Raw genomic sequence first — 24,191 nt, forward strand, 5'->3', positions numbered from 1 at the left:
TTAATACACTGAGAAGAGTTCAGCATGCACAAAACTGGATACAGAGATGTGAGTGGAGATGAACAGGAACCCTTCTGCTTCTGTAGAACTATTGAAAGGGGAGCACCCCAAAACATTGCCTGTGCCCCCACCCCACTCCTGTTCTAGTTCCACTCTGTTGAGGAAGCCCCGAGGTCAGCCTTGTTTATTTTCCACTAAGATACCCAGAAACAATGCAGCAGAAAGCTTATGCACCATCTCCCCTGGAACTGCACTGGAATTCCACGGCCACAGGCATCCTCTGGACTGAACTTGCAGTCAGGCATCCTGCACTGAGCCCTCCACTCATCACCTAACCCTGATCACTTTCCATGGAGACACGGGCTTGGACTTCAAGAAGTCACATATATTTCTCCTTCAAACTGCCCAAAGCAAATGGCCTGTTCCCTCTGGTCCCTATGCAGAGCTCTCAGAATGGGCAAACACAATCTGAGGTTCTCTACCAGCCCAGTCTACATCTCTTGTATGAATAGGGACAAAAAGCCTTCCTATAGAAGGCTATAAGCACGCGATGCAGATATGTTAGCCTATTTTTCAACAGTTTGCAAAGACTGCTTTAGTACCTACTAGGTGCTAAGCTCTGCTTGGCATACTAATTCAAATGAGCATGCAGGGAGCTCCCTAGATGGGAACTGCCTTGCCTAAAAGGCATTTGAATAGGAAGATTTTCTTTGGCACTCTGGACCAAGCCAGACCTATTCAGTCACCTTGACTATGCAGACAGGCTCCTACTGTTAGTAGTAGCTCAAATGATATGCAACCCAGCCTTGCTACCAGCAGCTTGGAGTGTCTATCCCCCCCCATTAGGGACCTCCGTTCCTGTGAAGCTTGATCCCAGACTACCGATAGTCCAGTCTTATGAAGGCATTTTGTCAACTGGGGTTCCCTTCTCTGATGACTCTAGCTGTGTCAAGTTGACATGAAATTAGCCAGTGTTGTCCTCATCATGGCAGTATGTATGTGTGTGTGTATGCATGTATGCATGTATCTATCTATGTATATAATTGTGTGGCTTTCTATGTTACATTCTTACATAACAAGATATAAAGCCCAGCTTGAAAGTTAAGTGAAAATATATGAACTGGTTTAGTTCTTTCTCCAACATTAAAGAATTTGTTTTTGTAAATGAAATCCTACGTAGTTTTACAAGGTGCATCATTTTAATTTGGAGATGAGAGTAGACTGTTGGCACAGCTAAGCTCAAGGACACAACCGTTCTGACCCCAAATAAGTTTTAGTCTGTTGTTTTTAGCATTCTTGTTTGAGATACCGTTGGGGAAACACACATTGTCTCTGTAGGCAATTCTGGATTTATTGGTTGTGTTCAAGTGTCTTGACTCTCAGAAGGAAAGGTAAAGTAGACCCCAAGATGAGGAGCTTCTTCCTCTCCACATGGCCCCCTAATTTTCCAGGCCCTTTTTTTTTTTATCATGCCTCACTATCACCCAGGGTGTTGGACTAGGTAAACAAGTCATTATTCCTGAGGGGTAAGGTCAGAAATCTCTTTGTCATTTCACTAGATCACAGCGTTTTGAATGGGGCCTTGCTGAAATGGAAAGAGGGTTATGCAGCAAGGAACAGAAGAAGAAAATAAGCAGAACAAAGACCTATCATTCTCCATCACCACTCCTGCACAGCTTGCTCTTTAATAGTGTGGGTACCACTCAACCTCCCAGGACCGTCACCTCTTCCTACTGCAAAATAGTGGGGTTCTCCTAATATTAGGTAGATGCCTGGAGCGCTGCTAGAAGCATTACAAGTAAATTGCTCAAGACAACATGTGTAATTCAAAACATGAATCACTTGCAAAAAAAAAAAAAAAATGTGAAAATCTACACATGGGTCTTGCTTGTTTATCAAGCTACTGCCAGATCCCAAAGTGAGCTCTTCAAGTCCAGAGTCACATAGGTTAAAATAGCATAGTCAAGTAGAGGAAGTTCAAGCCACTGGTCTCTGGTCACCTCCACCCTGACTCCCTACATCCCTCAGTTCGCTATATCCAGATTGGAAAGCATTACTGCTCTCCCAACCCATATTCCAGCCCCATCTCCATCTAGAAAACTCATCTTTATGAAGGATCTCACTTGCCATCAGCTGCTCAAGCTAGACACCTATAAGGAATCCCCGACTCCCATCCCTCGTCCCCAACACATTTACGACCACTGCTACCACCATTAACTTTTAACTCATACATACCTTGACCTTTTCTGTCCCATTTTTCCCATTGACTTTGTTCAGCCCCTGCTCAGGTATCCCTGAGTTGCTAGAGTGACCCTACTATCAACTGGTCTCTACATGTTCCCCATTGAGACCTTTTACAGGAGACTCTTACCAGACTGATTCTCCTTCTTGTAATATCCCAAAGCTTGACCTGCAGGGTAAATCCCTCTCTGGGGCACTTATGCTATTCTTGGCCGCTACCCGCCTCTTCCCACTTGGCCTTGAACTATTTCAGATGACCCCAGGGCTTCACCCTCACACCCTCTGCATGCCTACCGATACTGTTTCCTCCATCCCAAGCCTCTCCTTGTGCATTCACCATTCCACTAATCCTTCAGACTTGCTTTAGCATCTCCTCCTGCCAAGGGTCACCTGCATGTCCTTCTCATATCTGGACACATGCCCACGGATGATCTCATCACACTCCCACCCTTACCACATTTCATTTAGATTCTACTCACACCGTGTTATATGCATAATCCACAGTGCCCTGGAGACAGGAAAGAGGCCCTTCCCTGTGCAAACCAATCCTTCCGCAGATTCTGGCAGCGTAGTAGGCACTCAACAGACACTAGCTGAATGAATGTCAGACAGAGCAGTTGGTAAATTTACTATACGATCACAACAAAGTTCTCTAGCTAAAATATCTCAGTATATTTGGATGGAGCACAGTGAAATGTAGGAAATATAGGGAAATCTTGCCCCCTCCCTTATCCCAAGTCCCCAGCTCAATCTATAATGACCAAAATTGGAACACAGCCCTCCCATCCACACTACCCAGGACCCCATTTCTGGTCTTAAGCATCCCAGCCCACTTTTTCCTGTTGTCCCCCGTTGTATTGTTCTTTCTGGCCCTGGGCAAAGGGCTTTAATCCTTTATAGTCCTTTACTTGATCAGCAAAGCTAGGAGATGCTAAAGCAGTCATAGTGAGAGGCTACCTCCATCACTCTCTTGATTTTCTTTGACCTTGTGTGTAAATAAACCCTACTTTCTGAAGCCAGACCTTTAATATGTATGGCCATATTCATTCTCCCGGGCTGTAGGTGGGGGACAGGAGGACTTATTCCTGGCTCTTTTAAAACGAGAGAAATAGAGTCATCACCCAGACAGAACTGACTGGAGAGTGCTCAGCAGACTAGGATTAGAAGCTAGGACTCTATTCCCTGACCAGCACATAATTCCTCTTCAATTGCTCTGAAAATGAAAACCACAGGATTATTTTGCAGGAGAGAAAAAAAAATCAGTCTGGAGAAGCTGTAGCCACATTTTCGACAAGCTCCGGTCGGGGGCCCTGTAACTTACGTAAATGACTTCTTATTATACCACAATTGACATCTGCAACATGACAGTCTGCGCTGCTTCCTCAGAGGGTTCACTTTGCTTATTGTCTGTGCTGATCTCCCAGAAGGAGACTCAAATATGGCCCAAGCAGGGAAAACAAACGACACCACCCGCAGCACGGCAGACTCCCCTTCCCCCGGACTTGGCATGGCAGGACCAAAGAGGAACTGATGAATACCCCCATGCCTGAATCATGGGTCTAAGCCCCTCTCTCACCTGCCCTCTGCTGTGTCCCTGCAAATAGGATTCCGAGAGAGAGAGAGAGAGAGAGAGAGAGAGAGAGAGAGAGAGAGAGAGAGCCAACAGTTTATAAGGAAAAAATGAAGTGACAATTTCCCAACACGGCTATGAACCAATACAAGCTGTTGTCAGGTTTTTTTTTTTTTTTTTTTTTTTTTTTCCCAATCAAAGCATGGCTGCCACACTTCTCCAAAGTCAAGAGCAACAGTGTTCCAGTGCTTGAATTACAACTGCTTCATCAGAGCTAGTGGTTTAAATTTAAAACTCACCGCAGTTGGGTTTGAACTCGGCTGGGACTTGATTTACTGCTAATTCATTTCTCCAATTCCTATAATTCTAAAGTCAGTCACCAAACAGTTTAGTGCTGCTAGACTCACCAGCACAATGCTTTATGAATGGGTCCCAGGGGTATTTTGTTAGTAAGTGTGTGTTAGCAACAGTTATTCACTCTGAAATGGAACTAGGTGCTCAGGCAGAGGGTACTGGAGGCCCAACAACTGGGCAAGCAGGTTATCAGTTAATGTTCCAAGGTAATCCACTTGGAATGGTTCCCTTGTTAATGCAAAGCACAACCCTCCTCCCAAAGGAAGCCAGAAATAGTTTGCGTTGAGCCAAATATTAGTGATTGTAGTCTAGGGGACACAGATTTGTGTTGCCTTAGTTAACACGACCCACCATGAAAAACAGTTTCATGAACTGTAATGAAAAAGCAGTCATAAAGTAATGCATTTACCGAACACTGAGATCATGGGCAGGTGGGATACAGCAACTGGGAAGATGCTGCTATAGGTTTCAGACACTATCTGTGTCGTTCTTAGCTTTGGGGCTAATGGAAGATAACGTTTACTAAGAATATATTCTGAATGTTTTACCTGGTAATCAAAAGGATGGCAAGTCAGATACAGGGGTGAGCAATAAATATCTACTAAAAAGACTAAAGATAACCCAAGATGGTTTTGGTTTTCCATCTGCAATGTTCTGACTCTCTGAAATCATGAGGTTCTAACCAGTCAAACTACAAAAACTCTAGGAACTTTAGCTTCCCCCGACACACACACACACACACACACACACACACACACACACACACACACACACACAATTTACCTATCTAAGATGAACAGCAGGGCATTAAAATAATTTCCGTAGGAAATACAACCTCTGGGTCACTATTTCATGGTTAAGGCCATGAATTTATAGTCAAATCACAAACCTTTATCCCCCATTAGGGTGGCAAAGGTTCCTCAACACATTTCAGACGAAAACTAGTTTCAACTATTACAAATTTAGACATAGGTGTCTTAAGAACACAAGTCCCATTTGTTAATTTGATAAAGAACATTTCTCCTTGTCAGTTACACTGAGGCCTGTTGTTCCCGAACAGCAGCTGGGGCTGGGGGAGATGGAAAAGGTAAACACCATTACTCACATGTTTGGCAAACATCCACCTTGATCAATTATGTGAAACAGAAAAGTACCACTTGTTGGAAACAAGTCCGTGATCTACCAGAGCTGCATCCACACTTCTGAAAACAATCCCTACAGAAGATGGGTCACCTGTGGCCATGCTCATAGAAGTTCTGAAAGAGTGCAGTCATTTCTGGGCCCCTCAAAAGCACTGGGCAGGACGAGAGGTGGGTGGAATCTCTGAGAGCCGGACCCCACAAGTCTTCACTTTACCAATACAGTGGACTCCTCTTCCTAGGATGATCCCCTCCAAGCTGACCTTGAACTTAAAAGCATCCTATTGAAGGACAGTATCTACTAAGATGCTGCTGCCACTGTCCCCCTCCTCCTCTTCCTCTTCTTCCTCCTCCTCCCTTCTCCTCTTCCCCTTTCTCCCCCACTCGTCTAGTTATGGAACAAAGCCAGGACCTTGCACATGATAAACAAATATTCTACATTTGAACTATATCCCCTCCCCCCCAAAAAAAAATGTTTTCTACCAAACAGAATGCTTATTCCAGGAGATGTCAGCAGATTTAAGTACATCAACACAAAGCAATCCCACTGCCAGATAAACTGTAAAACATATGCTTAATAATAAACAGGCTTCCCTTTAATACATTTGTCATGCATCTTGAGACAGAGAAGACACAGGAGAAGGCATCTGCAGAACTTGCTTGAACATGTAATTTTTTTTTTTTTTAATGGGACATGAGGAGGGGACATTCAGTGCACTAGGCTCTGGGTAAACTAGCTTGGCCAAATCTCTCCATCTATCAGCATCTAACCCACAGTAAGTTTCACACAGAGAGTATGATTCTATGCCCATCAATATGAAGAACGCACTGCACCCAATCTCTCCCGATCCTGCACATTCAACAAATATTCAGGATTGGGCTGAGTATAAAAGAAGTAGTAAATGTTTTCTCTCAATCTAAAACATCAGGAAATATAGTCATCCCTTAGAATTTGCAAGCAATTGGTCCAGGACAACATCACACTCCATGGATAAAAACAAAAAGTCTGCAGATACTCAAGACTGTTATATACAATGATGCAATTCTTGCATACATGCAACATAGGCCTATCCTCCTGTATACTTTAAGTCATCTCTCCATTACTTGTAACACTAATACAAGGAAAAATGCTCCGTAAATGGTCATTATGCTGCATTGTGCAAGGAAATAAGAACAAGGAGACGAGTCTGTTCACATACGGCAGCAATATGATTGTTTTCAGTATTTTCAATGCACAGTTAGTTGAATCCACAGATGTGGAACCCGTGGATTCAGAGAGCAGGTTATACATGATTTCAATTGTCATCACTGCCCCTGCCGGGCAACAGCTTCTTTGTCATCGTGGGAAAGAACGAATAGAGTTCCTGATTGCACAAGACGCACTTTCAAGCAGGGGTAGAGCACAGAACTCTCGGGCAGACTGCTCTGCAAACCCCGTCTCTATGCCGGTGAGGTGCTCACATCAGTCAGTAGTTAAAAGCAAATGCATCTAAGGAAGGGAAATGGGTCAGCTTCTAATGCAGAAGAGAGCTGAGAGAGGGAGGTCACAAACACGGTGTGATCATTCAGCCTTTGCCCAGATTGACCCGAGAAGGGCTTCGAAGCGCAAGAGTTACCAAAAAATAAATAAATAAACTACAGAGAGGACAGGAAGCAGCAACTTAAAGAAACATTTTATGCAGAACTATCCTCTGGTGTACTACACCTCAAAGCTTACAACAGGACTCAAAAGCAGGAGGGAGGACAGATCATTTGCCTCTGCCCCCTGCTTCCCAGCAGCTCTACCATCAGCTCACACAAGCAGACATGTCTGGCATGCCCCCACGCCATGCTGGAAGTCTCTCCTGTGGCTGACACGGCTCAGCATCTGGGAACTGTCTTGATACCTGCCCAGTATCTCTTCTTTTTGTTACTATAGCCAACTCAATAATTTTATCAGTATTAGCTCGTTATAAGTTATAAAATAATTTCATTGGCAAGACCCAAAACAATATAGTAATAGCTCTAAGAATGTGCTTTCAGTAGAGACTATGGGCTGGGTGATGTGCAGGGTGCTTGGCTAAGGCTGCCACAACTCTTTGAATATTAGGAGGTTTTTATTAGAGAATTCTTCCCTGTCTCACTGTTTAGACCCTGAAGAGCTGCAGTTATGAGGTTCAGTTGAGGCAATTGTCCGGATCTTTCCTATCCTACTCTGTGTGGAATATTTGTACACTGTGTGAAAATGTATTTCTGTGACTGGTTTAATAAAGAGCTGAATGGCCAATTGCTAGGCAGGAGGTATAGGCAGGACTTCTGGGCAGAGAGAGGAAGAAGGGTATGAATGAAGGCATTGAAAAGATGCCATGGGAGACATGGAATGAGTCAGACACACAGAACGGGAGACAGGTAAAAGCCATGTGGTAGAATGTTGACTCATTTTTAAAAGGGGTTAATTTAAGTTACAAGCGCTAATGGGATAAGCCAAGCTAAAGCTGAGCTTCATAATTAATAAGTCTCCATGTCATTATTTGGGAGTTAGGGCACAGAAGACTTGCTACCTATGGCATCCAAGGAGAAACAATCACTTAACTCTCTTTCTAGCTTCAGCCATTCTTCATTCAGATTCCCCCTCAGTGTGACCCAGTGACAACTCACACCCATTGTCCTTAAGCTCTTGCTGTCTTTATTCCTTTAGAGCAAAGGCCAGGAGCCTGTAAAGGTTCTATTACCACACACACTAGAAGGAGCCACAGAGGTCCAGCCCCTGGCCTGACCATCTCTCAATAAAATGATATCACACCAGCATCTGAGGAAGCTAGGCTGACATGGGCCATAAGCAAGCGGCAGATAGGCTAGGGGGTAAATGCAGGTATCCCTGTCTTTGGCCAGAACAATACTGTTTACACTTCTTCTGGGCACTGAAATTTCATATAAAATTTCAGTTGAACAAGGACTTGCTCAACTTTACAGAACAATCTCCTCATTTTGTAACTGGTAATATTGAAGCATAAAGTGATGCTCTAAAGAAAGAAAGAAAGAAAGAAAGAAAGAAAGAAAGAAAGAAAGAAAGAAAGAAAGGAAGGAAGGAAGGAAGGATGGATGGATGGAAGGGAGGAAGAAAGAAAGAAAGAAAGAGAAAGGAAGGAAGGAAGGAAGGAAGGAAGGAAGGAAGGAAGGAAGGAAGGAAGGAAGAAAGAAATCCCTTTTCTGGTAAATGACCAAGCTAAGATTTGCACTTTGCTATAGCCAAAGCCTACTTTTTCTATAACACCAGTGGATATCAAGCAAAAAGAACTCTCAGGGGTTATTAATGAATCTAAGAATACGTCCACATGCCTGAGAAGCTCTACCATCTTGGAAGGACAAAGGAAAGGGTAGGGTGTGAAGATGGCTCAGCAGATGCTGAGACTACAGACAGAATTCCGAGGACCTGGAAACTTCACAGTCACCAGAACTCAGGACTTGGTCATAAAAGTTCAGCTGCAATTATTCAGTCAATAGTAAGGGTCACAAGAAAACATGGGCTACAGAAACAACTCAGTGAAGCGCTCTCGAAGCAAGTGTGAGGACCTGGGTTCAAGTCAGTAAAGCACTCGTGACAAGCATAAGGACCTGAGTTCAATCCCCAGCACCCATATAAAGAGCCAGACACAGCAGCAGGCACTGTGATCCCAGCACTGGGACTGTGAACAGGAAGGGCCTGCGGCTCCCTGGCCAGCCATTCCAGCCAAATTGGCAAGCTCTAGGTTCAGTGAGAGATCCTGCCTCAAAAAATATAAGGTGGTGATCAACTTGGGAAGCTCTCAGTGTGAGCTCTGGCTTCCACATATGCACACGCACTTGCACATACCTATGAACATTCACACACACACACACACACACACACACACCACATAGGCATTCATATGTACACACAGGACAGTGTTTATTTCTTGATGGATTTCAGGGCTACACCACAATGGAGCATGCTGCTTATGTTACAGTCCCTGAGAAATCCCAAGGCAGGAAACTCATTTAACTTAACTCATTTAACTTACCTGGTATCTCAAACTTACTAGATTTGGTAACTTTGGTATTCATAACATGTATTTACACAGCTGCAGAATGGAGGATGAACTTTGGGGCCTTCTGTTTGTATCACTTTCAAGAAGCAAGTCTGAGATGAGAAACACACTTCCTGCCCTCTGTAATGAGGCCATGCCACATGGACTGGATCAATAGAAAACCCAGCGTCCATTGCCACCAGGTGCCTCTAAGCCCAGTGTAAAGAGAGACAGTCGGCCAGTTCTGCTTTGCTTTCTTTCTCTCCTTTTGATCTCTGGGCTACCTCCAAGGGCCAGCTTGCTCACCCTCTGGTTCTAGGCTCTTCACTGGCCCTGGGGGAAGTGAGTTGGGCTCTCTCAAGACATTCATGAGTTATGTCAGATGGGAAGCACTGTCTACAGCCATGAGCAGAAATGGTTGTAGTTTCAACAAGTGACCTCATCTCCAAATGTTCCTCTCCTCCCATGTGGTAATGAAAGAGTTTTCCTGTTAAGAACTGGGGAATTGATTGTGTTAGGTTGGGTTCAGTACACTGGCTGTGAAGACAAGATCCTCTTAGCTGGTGATGTGTTTTGTGTTGGAGTGACAAAACATCCTAAAATCCAATTTGCTGTTGCGAATCCTGGTTCATGGAGAAAGGCACCGTGGAGGGGAGTGGATATCGAGCCTACAGCCCCAGGCTCCTAAGATGCTTCAGAACTCACAGGCACCTGTTGGTTTAAAGCTGGGTCCTTTCTGCCTCCCCTACTCTTGTCCCCACCCACACAGGCAAGATGTGATAACATACTTAAGTATGCCCCTTCTGACCTCCCCAACTTTAGCAGAACTTTCCGTTACAGCAGTGTAGAGGAAAAGCAAACTGCATTGTGGGTGGAATAAAAGTCCCTCTTTTGAAAGTTAGAGGGAAAACCCTAACCACCAGAGCCTCTCTTATTCTGTGCCTGAGAGTATGCAGACCGGAGGCAGTGAGTCTGGGGAGTCCTGCCCTTGGAGTGGGACAACACCCACCATAATGCCTAGCTTTCTGGGGCCCTACTTGTGTGGTTTCATAATGTGATGCCTAGTGACTCCACTCTCTTTTTCTTCTGCTAGTCTAAATTCCAAATGTCTTTACAGCTGCAGGATTACCCTCCCTGTGCAGGCTGTGGGCACCAACCTCCACCTAGTATGACATGGCATTGTCCCTGCCTCTGGATCCTAAAACGTAGACCCCCGAGAACTAATGAATGAATGAAAGAGCAACTCAGAGCACCACCTGTGAGCCGTGCCATAGCATGAATCTTGGCCCGGCAGTGAACTGGCCATCTGTTGCTTAGCAACCTGGGCCTGGGGCATCTTTAACTGTCATCTCAGCCTAAGTTCTCATGCCATCAAAATGGTAAGCCACAATACCCCACCTTAGAGGCTACTTTGAGCACTCGGTAAGAGCATCATTTCCACAATACCAGCAATTTGGAATACTCACTATGAAGAACCAGACCCCTAGAGCTTCCCAAGATCCAAAGCCAAGGTAGAGACTTCATTCCCTCAACCATTTCTGCCATGTTCCCCCCTCCCCAGAGAAAAACAGAAATTTCCAAATAACGTAACAGTCAACCCCAGAGCTGAGTGGTCTGCTCCAAAGACCCTCTGCAACTTTCCAATCCACCACTGGCCAAGGATGAGACGCTATCCCCTTAATAATATGAAAATCTGAGGCTCAACAAATAGAAACTTGGGGGTCAGAGAAAATCCAAAGGAGGAAGCAGGACCCCCACCACACTCTTCCACTCACTTGGCAAGGGGGTAGCAGCATGCTGAGTACCTATGTCCTCACATGGCAAGCAGCTTGGTGACAAGAAGCCAGGTCAGACTACCTAGCACTGAGCCTTGGTTCCACCACTTGGTGGCTGTGTGACTTTGGACAAAGTCTGTAGCCTCCCTCATCTCAGTCCCTTTGGGAGGATGCAGGGACAGCAGTAGCCATTGCCTCTTTTGGACGCTTATGAAGAATAAAGGAAGCAACTCCATCTAGAGCACTCGGTGATGTGAGATCAAAGGAAGTGCGCCATAAACACGGCCACCACTATCATCATTAATTAGTACTATTTCCCACCCCGGTGTTTTCATAAGGGCTAAAGGCAATACTGATGTCCTCACAGCGGCTTCCCTGGGGAGGCTGACACCACAGGATCATAGGACAGGCTTCCTCACTCGGGACTTTCAGAAGCGAATCTGCTTCACAGCGAGTAGAGAAAGCAGCCTCCTTCTTCTGGAACAAGGTCCCCAGTGGGGATTCGGGTCCCCTGCCTGCCTTCCCTTTTAAGATCCGCCTCCTTCCACTCAGCAGCAGCAGAGACTGCTCCTGCCTCCTTGCTGGCTCCACCTTCCTGTCATAGCTAGAATATCTGCAGCCTGGAAACAGGAGGGAGAGCTAGAGTAAGTCAGGACGGTAAGGGCAGGATCGGGTGGGTGTTAGGGGAGGGAACAGTAAAGGACCAGCTTTTAAAGTAGCAGTGTCTGCAGGGCACTGTGTGGACCAAGCATTGCTCAATAGCAATTGCTCCAGGACCATTACCCTAATCATGGGCATCTCCCAAACAGCCCTTTGATTTATTAGCACAGCGTCTTTTTTTAATGCTACTTTTAAATATAAATAACACTTAACCATCCAGCTGTCATTAAATCCTTGTTATAATGATTTCGTGGAGTGCCGCAAGCAAATTTGAGGGTGAGTTGGGCCGGTGGATGCAAGCACAAGGGGGAGGGTGGGACAGGGCTTTGAAGGAGGAGGAAAGCAGGGTGTCAAGGGAAAGGAATGAACCCTGCACAACTGCCTGGGGCCTGAACCGGTTTCCCATCAGGGAGCACTGGACACAAACAAGTAAGAGGCGAGGCTGGAGCGACACATTTGTTAGAGAGTAATCAAAGCCAAAACCACGTCACAGTAGGTTCACAGCATTGCCACCGCCTCACCGCCACAGCCAGGCGGAAAGCCACTCCAACAGGTCTCCAATGTGCATTGTCTGCACAGTGCCTTCTTTGGTGAGACTGGGCTGGAGCCGCTAAAAAATGCCCCCTAGCTGGCAGGGAGGAGAGACACTTGCTATAATCCCTTTCCATGAAAGCCTGGCAATACCATAAGAGCTCAGAGCAGTTACTAACCCCTCCCCCTGAGCTCTCTCCTGGAGGTAGAAATGTTAGCACCCTAGGAAGCCCCCCACTTAATTCCCAGCAGCCCTCCTTGTGATTAAAGGGATCTGTAGGCCAAGTGTAGGCAGATTCTGCCATGCCCATTTCCCTGTCTGCAGGGAGCAGAGCTGAAGCTGGGGAAGAGAGACAGGGAAGGAGACCGGAGCAAATTGGCTGCCTAGGAGAAAAATTCCTCCTTGAAACATTGTGTGTGTGTGTGTGTGTGTGTGTGTGTGTGTGTGCGCGCGCGTGCACATGCGCGCGCAGGATTTAGTGAAAGAGCTGATCAGATCATGGGTGAACCGTGCCTGCTGTTCACGGGAATGCTTCCAGAACAACTTCCAGCCTCAATAAGGCTGACCGAAGAGAAGCATTTGTGTCTGGGCCTTTCCTACTGCATGCAACTGAGTGCCTTCCAGTGTGGACCAGATATTGTGCTATAATCCAGGGCTGGGCAAAAGAGCCAGGAAATAAATCAATCTCTCTCTCTCTCTCTCTCTCTCTCTCTCTCTCTCTCACACACACACACACATACAGTATTAATTACTGCCTATCTTTTCCTAGAAACCAATGATAAGTGCAGAAAGTATGGGGATTCTTGCTTATAGTCAGCATGATAGTTGACTCTGCTTTAAAATGACAGATCCTGAGGCTGAAAATATATGAGAAAGAGAGGTTGGGGACAGAGAAAGGAGCAGGGGGATCTGGCACCTCAGCCTCCTGCCCTCACAGGCCCTGTGAGGGAATGCCTCTCTCTGGGAGATACTCATTGTCACTGGGGTTCGGTCCTTGTTATAAACCATGTGCCACAGCCATACGCATGCCAATATGAGTCCTCCCCATCCACACACTCCAAGTGTGCACATGCTATAACGTACCAGTGTTCTTCCAGAGCCCAGAAGTCAGAAATGGATACCCTGTCACCTGTGCTTGGACAAGCTGACTGCATTTGGCAAGGGTCTAAGAATGGGAGTGTACAGCTGGATGTGTACACACCCACAATTCTTAAAAAGAATGCTGTTTCTCCCTGACCTGGGTTCTCTTTGCTTTCCTTTATTCCAGGAACCTTTTTTCAGTCAATCAAAGGACAGGGTACACTACACACAGCAGGGATATGGCTTTCTTCCTGGGGCATGTGCTCTCCTCCCCTCCCCCAAGCCTAGCCAGAGAGACCTTGGTGGGGTCAGAAAAAAAGTTTGAAAAATAGGAGAGGTGGGGTTACAAAGAAAACCCTATGTGGCTAAACCCCATCTTCAGGACCTATAAGGCAGTCAAAATCCTGTGTCTGTACTTAGGCCTCCTTGTCCAAGAGTGTTTGCTCCTTATCCCTCACCTTCTGGAAGATTACCAACATATTTCTCCCTTTGGTAGGTTTGTAGGACACTCTGAACACACGATCTTATAAAGAAGGAAGAGGCATATCCCATTTTTTTAAAAGCAGGATGCCCCCCCCCAAAAAAAAAACCACAAAGGGAAAGCTATAGAAACATAGAAACTTTCTACATGTGTATTCAAGTCTAAAATAACGTTTTATTTGAACCTTCTATTCTTCCCCCTGTAATAATTGAGGCCCCAGAGAAGTCTCTCTTAGACTTTAATAGGTGAGCCATGAAAAAGCCCTTTGGAACTCCAACTACCACCACCCATTCTAGGAAAAGTTTCAAAATGAGCAGGCTCTGAAACTGGGGCGGGACGGAGCTCTGGGGAAGTACAGCTGGAATCATTGGCTTCTGGAAAGCAATTCTGCACGTAGAGGATCTGAACCGGGCAAGGAAAGGAGCACTAGCAGACTCAATACCTTAGAGGGTGGGTATGCCACTGTGTTCACAGCCCTGTCTCCCTGGAAGTCTAAACCCATCTCTTATCTCCCTCCTGGTTTGTGTTCTCAAGCACATACCCCAAAGACATGAGGCAGTGTTAGCTAAGCACAAGGGGAAATTGCCTCACATGCACAGAGAAGGATAAGGAAGGAGGGTATGGCCACAAAGATGTGCCCCCCAAGCCCTGTCTGCTTGCTTGTCTACCAGTGACTGGCAACGTGAATAAGGTTTGATCCTCCTTAAAGCACCGCAGCACCCTCCCTCGACAAGGATCCCTCCTCTAGCTTTGATGCCAAAGCCCCTCCCTGCCTGAAATCCCGGCACATTCCGGGGAAGCAGTGCCGCCACGCTTCGGAAAGGCGTGTGTGCTGCCTTTGCTAGGGAAACGCAGAGTCTGTTCCATATGCACCGTCCTACAGAACTGCAGCCCTGGTTGCTTATGTGGCCTCTTCCCAAGCGCCCGATCACCACAATCTCCAAATCTCTGCACTTTAAACATTGTCTTTCTCCTATTAAAAAAAAAAAAAAAAAAAAAAATCCCAGAGTGTCCAAAAGCCAGAGGCGCAATTGCACTGGGCGGGTCTCCTAAGACCTCCCATGACTTCTCCTGTTTTGTAAAAACCAGTTAGGAAATGAAAGGAGCTGGAAACAGCAAAAAATCGCTCCCTCATCCTACCAGTCTGGGTTAAGAGAGTCGGTCATTTACCGAATCCCACCCTGAAAGTCCTGGGGAGGAGAAGTCTCGGTCCGGTGAAGAGAAGAACACGGGAAATCCCTGCTCTGGGCTGCGCTGCACCTACACGGGTGTCCAGGTGGGACGTGGGCAGGTGTGTGAGCTCAGTGTATGCATGTGTGTGCGCGCGTGTGTTTGTATGTGTGTCTGTATGTATGTGTGTGCGTATGTGTCTGTGTGTCTGTGGATGTGTGTGTGGATGTGTGTGTTTGTGTGTGTGTAGCGGACTGTCTCTGAGCAGCCGAGGACTCCAGACCGGACCCCACACCTCCGCCCCGCTCTGCTCCGCTGGCCCTGCGCCCGGTCGGTGCCTCCTTACCTGGAAGAGTGGCGTTTCCCTCCTTCAGCCCCAGCGCCGCATTGACACTGCAGATGGTGCCTGTACCGCTGCCTCTCGCCCTCCTCTCAACGTGTGCGTGTGCGCGCGTGTGGCTGCCTCCTCCAGCCCCAGCCCCAGCCCCGAACGCAAATACTCCACCGAGGCACGGGGAAGCCACGAGCAGCAAAGGAAAACGGAGGGGGCCAAATCAGAGCCTGCCGGGCTTGACAGCTCCTCTTGCGGCGTCCAAGGTGGGCGTAATGTCCAACAAAAAGGTCAGAAAATGTGGATCGATTCCAAGCACCCCGTTCCTCCACCCAGCCTAGGATCCCAAGCAGCGACAGTGGTGGCTCTCAGGGGCTGCGGCGGCGACGCGGGGCTGTCCCCCTTCGTCCCCACCCCCGCGGGCTGAATGTCCTTGATGCCAAGCGGGCACGGCGGCGTCACTCCGCGCCGCCCATGCTAGCCGGGTCGGGCCGCTGCCCGGGCACGGCGGCGAGTGCGTTGGGGACCCGCCGGGGAGCGCTCTCCGAGCCTCTGCGCGCCTCCCTGGGCAGTGGCGGCCACCCACTGACAGCCCAGGGCTGGCCGTGCCGCTGTAGCCCCTACCCCTGCCCAGGGACTAGCCGGGCAGTGCCCAGGGGCCGGGGCTGGGGGCCGCAGGAGCCGCCGGCTGCTCCCCGGAGAGGCGCGGAGCTGCGGTGGTAGCAGCTACGGCAACGGCTGGCTCTGCGGCGGCCAAGAGCGCGGCCGTGGTCCAAGCCGAGCCTCCTGGGCGCGCCCCCGGCCCCCCGGGCGGGCTGCTCGCAAAGTTTGCAGGGGGCAGGGAGCGGGGCCGCCGCTGGCTCGGCCGCCGCCGGAGCTCCCGGGCTGCCTGCTGCCGCCGCGGCTCGCTGCTGCTGTGCATTGAAGCCCGGCCAAGCGCTGCAAAAACTCCAGCTGCCTGGCGCTCTCTGGGTCCTCCTCTCCTCCCTCCCGCCCTCCCTGCTTCCCTTCCTCCCTCCCTCTCCTCGCCTCCTCCCCCTCCCCGCCGCCCGCGGCCCGCCGCCGCCGCCGCCGCTCCCTCTCTGGCTCGCTCGCTGGCTGGCTCGGAGCTCGCGGCTGACATCTAGACCAAGGTAGAATGGCCGGCAGAGGGGGCAGGGGGCGCTTCACCACACGTTGCCGCTGCAGGCTCGCCCGCTCTCCCCAGTGTGGACGTTTGCAGACACCCCCTGGGTCTTTCCAGCCACCCTGGTGGTGGCGACATAGGGCAGAGTAGTGCATATACTGTGACACCAAGGGCACTGCGATCTAGGCACACTTCCAAGCAGGCATGTGGGTTCAGGCGGTCAGAGGCACTTTTGGGTATTCCTAACAGACGTAAGCTGAAGCATACATCCATTCCCAACTTAGAATCCCGGTCCAGCCCTGTCCCCCAACGATCAAGGTAACCAACCCTATAGAGCACTAGAGAATGCCCAAGCCCAAGGCTTTTAGTCTTAGGAAAGAAATGAATGGCCAATGTCCCAGAGCTTGCTGGGTAACGTGATATGTCCAGAGGCTGACCTTGCTTCTCTCTCTCTCTCTCTCTCTCTCTCTCTCTCTCTCTCTCTCTCTCTCTCTCTCTCTCTCTCTCTCAAGTCCTAGGTCCTGGACCATATCCCAAATGTATACGAGACAATGCCAACATCAGAGTAGTTTGAGACGCCCAAAGGAAGAAATCCTAAGGTTGCTTAAGTTGAGACAGCATCTGGCAGACAGGAAATAGGTGAGGACAGGAAGTAGGTAGCACTATCTAGAATATTTCTGCATAGACCATTCCCCATCAATGTGCCCAACCATTAAAAATAAACAAGGCAGGATGCCCACCTATTTGTCTACCCAACTCTGTATGCCTATTTCTACCGTAGCTCCAGAGAAACAGCATTGTCAGTCATGACCACTAAGAGTAGCCATTTATCAAAGAAAGCTCTCTCAATAAGACTATGGTTTGTGGCTCCCAGCCCACTCAACCATGCCATTTTTTCATCTTAACTTTCCTCAACCCCACAACTTCCGGAAAATATCTGCCCCTCCCATTCTTAGAACCTGCTTATTAGGAGATGGTCGACAGCAGTATAAATTCCTACACCTTCCTATAGGGGTTATATTTTCACAGAAATCAAAGTTATAAACTGGGTAGACTTTGAAATGAGCTGTGACATGACACGTTACACAAGTCCCCAGGGCAGGTAGCACATGTGGGTAAGATTGGGTTTATCCACACAGGACCTGGTTGAGACTGCTCTCACCAGAGGGAGGCAATGAATCAAGTGTGCAAAGGAGAAAGCCAGACATTGCTCTAGTTAAAGGGTGTTCCAGGAGACAGCATGGAGCCCTGTTAGGCTCTGGTTGTCCGCTGAGCATGACATGGCCCAGAAAGCAGCAAGGGTTATCTTATTAGCTCCTGTTAATACATTCATCTGGCTCCTCTCATCTCAGAAACTCTGGGTCCCCGACTCGAGATAAAGCATTCAATATCAAGTTAGTTTCCCCAGTCCAGAGACACACATAACAATAATTCCCTGCTGTTGCTGCCGCTTTGACATCCTTCCAAAATAGAGGAAGCCCCGGGGCCAAATGTCTGTCTAACATGAGACTGCAGAGACACATGGCATGCAAAATCGCAGGAGGCTGTACCCACAGGTCTATGTAAGGTTTGTCTCACCTGGACCCAAATCCACTAGCAAGACCCTCCTCAGAAACTGACACATGGTACCCTCACAGCAGGCTCACCCTAGAAGTGGCAGCCTAGAAAGTCCTACAGAAAACAACAGGCTACTTAAGTTATATGCTTCACTAAGGGTATCAAGAGATCTTTTTCAAACTCAACTGTCATTTGGCTATAGGGGACTTGTGTAAAAAAAAAAAAAATTCTGGGAGAAGAAGCCAATCATTAAGTACCCAGCAAGTGCTTTTAATATTACCTGGTTGTCTTTCTGTCCCTTTGCTTTGCAGTGTGTGTGTGTGTGTGTGTGTGTGTGTGTGTGTGTGTGTGTGTGTGTCCAGGTCCATGTCCTGATGGATGGACAGGAAGTCAAAGAGTTTTTTCCAGAGGTAGCAAACAAAGTGTTTATTACCCTTTATCTCCTGCCTAGCATGTGGTAGCATTTCTTTTCATTCACAGGGATGAACATTGTGTGGTACCTGAAGAGTACCCGACAGAGCTCAATGACAAGGAAGGAGTGTGCTGAAGGCTGGGCTGACAAAGGGCAGGTGCAGCCCCTGCCAGCCCTCCTGTTCTTAACAGGACCTTCCCTCACGCTGCTGGCTTCCACTGAATACCACAGGAGGGAGGCAGGCTGGAAACAGTTACAGCTTCATAGCATTGTAAGGGATGGCAGAAAGGGTCAAGCTAGCCACAGCAAGAGACCTAACGGGCCTATTGAATGTTCCCTCGGGTCTAGAGCAGGGTGGGGGTTGGTAAGGCAGACTGACCTACTCCTTGACTCTGGCTTTGGCCATCACTACCATTTCACACGGGTCACGTGACCTCAGTGCCATCCCCTTCCTCACCTGCCACATGTATGCCTTCTGCTTGCAGTAGCATTCAAATGAAATGCAACCTCTGTGAGCGTGATTTGAAACTCTGACACAATGCACGTGGAAGGGATCGGTAGTCCCTGTCATAGGAAAGTATCCTTGTCTCCAGTGGTCTAATGCAGACGGAAGGCCCTTTGCTGTCCTGGCTCTTCCCCACAAATCAACAGCCTGGAAAAGGCAACGTTGTAAGACAGTTCACATCACCCGTCTGCACTTGCTATAAGCCCTCCAGCTCTCCCGCTAGCTCTCTCTAGCTATCCAACCCCCACAAGCTGATGAGGGGTGAAGACAGACACACTCTGGGCAGTCTAGCTGTTTCCTGATGGCAATGGGTCTGTGAGTCACTCACTGCGTCCCTGGCCTGGTAGCAGAGCTGGGGAGGTCAGCTTCTGGACCCACGGCCACAAGAGGGAGAAGTTAAACGGCATATTGCTTTATAGAGTCCTATTTTCCAAAGAAGCTATTTTTGTGAGATTTTTTTTGGCTGTGGTTCTTTGCCAGATCTGGGAAGAAGCATACTGGCTCATTTCCGGTGGCTGAATAAAAAGGCCAGGTTTAAGGGGAGAGAGAAGACTTTTAACTTTCCCTTTATTTAATTACCACCATTTTTTTTTTCAGCTTAGGAACAGAGACAAAGCCAGGTTTGATTATTAAATAAAGGGACAGTCTGGTGGTGCTACAGAGACATCTTCCCCCCAAGAGCTGTCCCACAGCTGGGTTCTGCTCTGTGCTCAGGATAAAAAAACCTCTGGCCTGAGGCTGCTTGAAAACCTACATTGTGGCGCCACCTGCAGGAGAGCACAATTATCAACTTTATCCCAAATCTTAGCCAAGAATGGGAAGTCCTGGCTTCTCCAAACAAGCCGGGTCAGGACAGGGTTGGAAACTTTAGAAAAAGAGGGGGGCCCTGCTATCAGGCTGTGTCATTAGATGTCCTCCTACACTCCAGCAGCCTTCAATGTGTGTATACCTATTTCAAAGATCGACAGTAACATATTCCCAGCCCGTTCCAACTTATTCCCCTCACGTAACTAAGGGATAATATAAGTAAGCCTAGAACACATGGGTCTATCTTCCAGGTGCTGAATCATAGGACACCTTCTTTGGGAAGGGTGGGGATAGAGCATCCTTGTCACCATAACTGTGACAGTCTTAGGATCCAAACTGTCCCTGCCTCAATATCCCATGGGTGTAAATGACAATGTGGGTCTCAACACCTGAACCTCACTCCTTTCTACTCATCCAATGCTTTGGCCATCACTGTCAACTCCCTCTGGGACCTCTCTGTGAGGTAAGAGACCTACCTCCTGACCTGTGGTGACTGTATTTAGGAGCTGACCATGTCCTTTTCCACAGGTGGTCTCATTATGGGTACTGCCCATCAGTCATTTGGTGGGGAAACGTCTTGGCATTAAAAGCCATGTGGTGACTTCCTAAGGACACCTCTGCCGGGCCATACCGTGGCTAACAGCCAGTGTTAGAGCTTTGCTATGGATTGTCGAACCTCTCAGGAAGGGTACAAAGGCAGGGGGAATATCCTCATCTGACCCCACACATGCACAGACACTGGGGATCTTGGTCCTCTGGTCCCCCCAACCATGGTCCAGATGTGTGCCGTGCCCTACTCCCTAGTCTCCTTCATCCACTCCCTGCTCTGTAGAATTCTTTCTCTTTCAACCAGCTGGCAGACATCGCTTTCTGATGGTAAAAATGATGAGTTGGGAGATGCAGTGGTGCGAGAGGGGATGACAAGGAGGACGAGAATGGCCTGAGTCTATTGGCTAGAAACAGCAGAGTCCCAGATCTGGCAGGGTTCCTGTCTTTCTTCAAAAAGAAAGTACAAACACCTGACTGCAGCCTTTCGAATCTTCCAGTGAGGGGCAAGGCACTCCGGAGCAGGGATGCGATGGCGCTTTATGGGGGCAATTTGGAAGTGATTTGCCACGCAACAATACGTGGCCAATATAATAAGATAATGGAGAACACATCATTCACTGGGCCCCTTAACCTTTCACTCTCATTATCTGAGCCCAATTTGGCTTTAGGATAAGAAGGAAAGGAGGAGGGTATCATACATATGATGCCCTGATATGGGGAAGGACTGAGCCCCTATACTCACCCTGCCAGGATCCCCCTGGGGGAATCTGGGGTTAAGCTTCTCAACACATCTGTGTTAAATGAAAATGACAAAACCCCACCAAGGGTCTGGGAAGCAAAACATAGAGAACGTTCAAGTCCAGCATTCACTTGAAGTGGGCTGTCATCAGTTCCAGACTGTCAGCAATCAGAGGCATCCAGGAGCGATGCAGAAGGCCTGCTAGGTCCTGTTCATTTTAATGAGCTGTCTGGCTCCAGCCCCTGACCGAGAGCCTTCTGGAAACCAGCTTGAGTGGGACCCTAGTGTGAGACCTTCAGAACACCACTCCCCTTGGGGTCCTCGGGGCCTCTCCCTTAAAGCTTGGCCTGCAGATTATCTTGATCCTCACCATGCCACAAGGGAAAGGGGCAGTCAATGGCCAGTTCTTATGGCTAGATGGCACAGTAAAGACCAGAGAATGTGATACTAGTAAGTAGTTTAATTCCTGCCCACAGCGTTCCATAAAAAAGTCCCCTATACTTTCTCTGCTCAGTCCTGGAAAGATTGTGGAGATTCTCAGGAAGACACAAGGGTCTTCAGTAGGGCCAAGGCATGCACAAGGGTGGCACACATTGGCAGTCTCAGTATGTAGGAGACTGAGGCAGGAGGATGGTGAATTCAAGGCCATTCTGGGCAACATAGCCAGTTCTAAGTGAGCTGGAACTAAATAGAAAGACCCTTCCTCAGCCCCTTACTCCCAACACATACCAAAATCCCCAAAGGTTGGGGAGAGAGAAAAATGAAAAAAGAAGCAGCGAGGGGGGGGAGAGGGAGAGAGGGAGAGAGAGAGAGAGAGAGAGAGAGAGAGAGAGAGAGAGAAGGGAAGAAATGCCTTTTCTGAGTCAGAATAGAGAGACGGCTTCAGAAAGGTTATCCGTCAATTCTCAGACCCATGGCAACCCTTTCCCCTGCACCGTCTCCCCCGAGACTCTAAGGCAGGCCCCATTCTTTGCCTCTGTTCTCCTGAGACCCTCTTCCTTTTCTCAGTCTTAGGGGAGCCCCTCCTAAAGCTCTCCTGCTGACAGACTTGCAAATGTCACGTATCCCTTGGAATTCAGAGGGACAGGGGTCCAGTGGTGTATGGTAGCATGTAAGAACAGGGGAGAATCAATCATGCCTACCTCTCCCCATGCCTGCATTCAGTGATGTCATGCTGGCAGCTGGAAATCAGACACTGGAAATATTTACACCATGACGATTAGCACACGTCACGAATAGGGACTGTCTTAGCAAACATCTGCTGGCATAGCATTGAAGAGGGCCAATGACAAGCTTGGATATGGGGCATTGGTCCAGATTAGCCTACCTTACCAGGCACTCAGGTGACTGGCAACAGATTCCATCTGTATTACTTCACCTTCTGTTGCTATCATATGACAGCCAGAGTTCAGCAGCTTTATAAAGAAAAGAGGTCTTCTTAAGTTCTGTACGTTCAAGAGCATGACGGTGCCTTCACTAGCTCAGCTCTGAGAAGGACCCATCAGTGGATAACATCACAGTTGTCAGAGCACATGAAAGAGGAAGAGGTCACATCACCAGTGGAAAGCCAAAGAGCCTGGGAATAGCCACATTTGTTCCCTTTTAACAACTCCCTTGCGGGAACTAATTCTGGTACCCCAGGAGAACAACCACAAAGCTTCCTAAGGCCAAAGGCTCCAGTGACCTGAAGACTTGCCCCAAGACTCCTTAACAGTTTTTCCTCACAGTACTTGCCCACTGGGGACCAAACCTCCAACACCCATTCAAATGAAATCCAGCCATAATACCATCAAAGGCATCAGCAGCACCAACCCAACTCGGTGTCATGGTGGCCACAGTAAGGGTTCTATTCTGCCCACATATCACTTTTAAATAAAGTATTAACAAATGTTCTGTCTATTAGCTATTTATATTATATTATAGGAAATGTATTCTTGCTCTATCAAGTGGAGTGTGGTTTATTTCCCTCCACTCAGCAACCAAGGCAGAGGATATCAACATTACCTGGCTCAGGTTACACAGAAAGCTCAATGTGTAAATCTGCTAATGGATGCTGTATGGGTTCCTTTTCTTTTGCTATGATAAAACACCATGACCCAGTCAAGTTACAGAAGGGTGGGTTTATCTGGGTTTACAGTGCCAGAGGGAAGCCAAGCATCCGGCAGGCATGAAACCGCAATCTCAGCATTTATATCTGGGACCACAGGCAGGAAGCAGGGAACAAACTTGGAATGGTTTGCAGTTTTGAGATCTTAGAGCCTAGCCAGGCATTGGTGGCTCACACCTTTAATCCCAGCACTCGGGAGGCAGAGGAGGTAGGTGGATCTCTGTGAGTTCAAGGCCAGCCTGGTCTACAGAGCGAATTCCAGGAAACCCTGCCTCAAAAAAAAAAAAAAAAGGCCTATCCCACTGACCACCTGACCACTTACATACTTCTTTCAGCAAGGCCAAACCTTCTAACCCTACCCAAAAGAGCACCACCAACTGACAACCAAGTCCTCAAATATCTGAGCCTGTGAGGGACATTCTCCTTCCATAGGCACAGCTCATTTACTCCCTCCACTCAAACTTACAGTTAATACCCAGGGTTTGGCATTGTTTCTGGTTGATTTGTTTCTTTCCTTAAGTACTTCTATTAAAATTATGGTATGCCATGAGACAGAATACTGTGAATATACTTAATGAGATGAAGTTAATATATGTTTCTGTTCTGAAGGGAAAAAAAATGGCTCAGTAAATGTATTTGCGTATTTTCACACACACAGGAAGTGTGTTCCTGTCTCTATAGGTCTGCATGCACAAAGAACAGCCTGAAATAATGCACCAAGAAGCTTAAGAGAAAATAGGGAGACAGGGATACGAACTTCATTATTTTATTACGTATCCTTTGTTCTTTGTCATTTTACCATGTGCAAAAACTGCATTCTCCGTTTTTTAAACAGATTTATTTTAAAATGAACGCACACGCACACACACACAAAACACTGCTGCTAAGAACATCTTTATCACACCGCCAGCCCTCTGTGCTCTCACTTGTCAGCCCAGCCAAACACTCCTCCACCCCATCTGGACGCTATTCAGCCCTGCCTTTGGTCTACTTCCTGCTCTCTGCTCTAAGCGGCTGCTCTTCACTGGAGG

The 24,191-nt window shown here is 47.9% G+C and overlaps 1 protein-coding gene across 1 annotated transcript in view; it reads right to left on the minus strand.

Moving 5' to 3' along the window:
* The window catches only part of Plxna4 (plexin A4), a 426,662-nt gene extending 411,139 nt beyond the window's left edge, over positions 1-15,523 (minus strand). The window contains exon 1 of the mRNA XM_051175888.1: positions 15,374-15,523. The gene's annotated coding sequence lies outside the window, so the exon portion shown is untranslated. The remainder of the gene's footprint in view (positions 1-15,373) is intronic.
* Between the last annotated feature and the right edge of the window lie 8,668 nt (positions 15,524-24,191).

This window comes from Phodopus roborovskii, unplaced genomic scaffold (genome assembly GCF_943737965.1).
Source record: "Phodopus roborovskii unplaced genomic scaffold, PHOROB, whole genome shotgun sequence".
Lineage (NCBI taxonomy): Eukaryota > Metazoa > Chordata > Mammalia > Rodentia > Cricetidae > Phodopus > Phodopus roborovskii.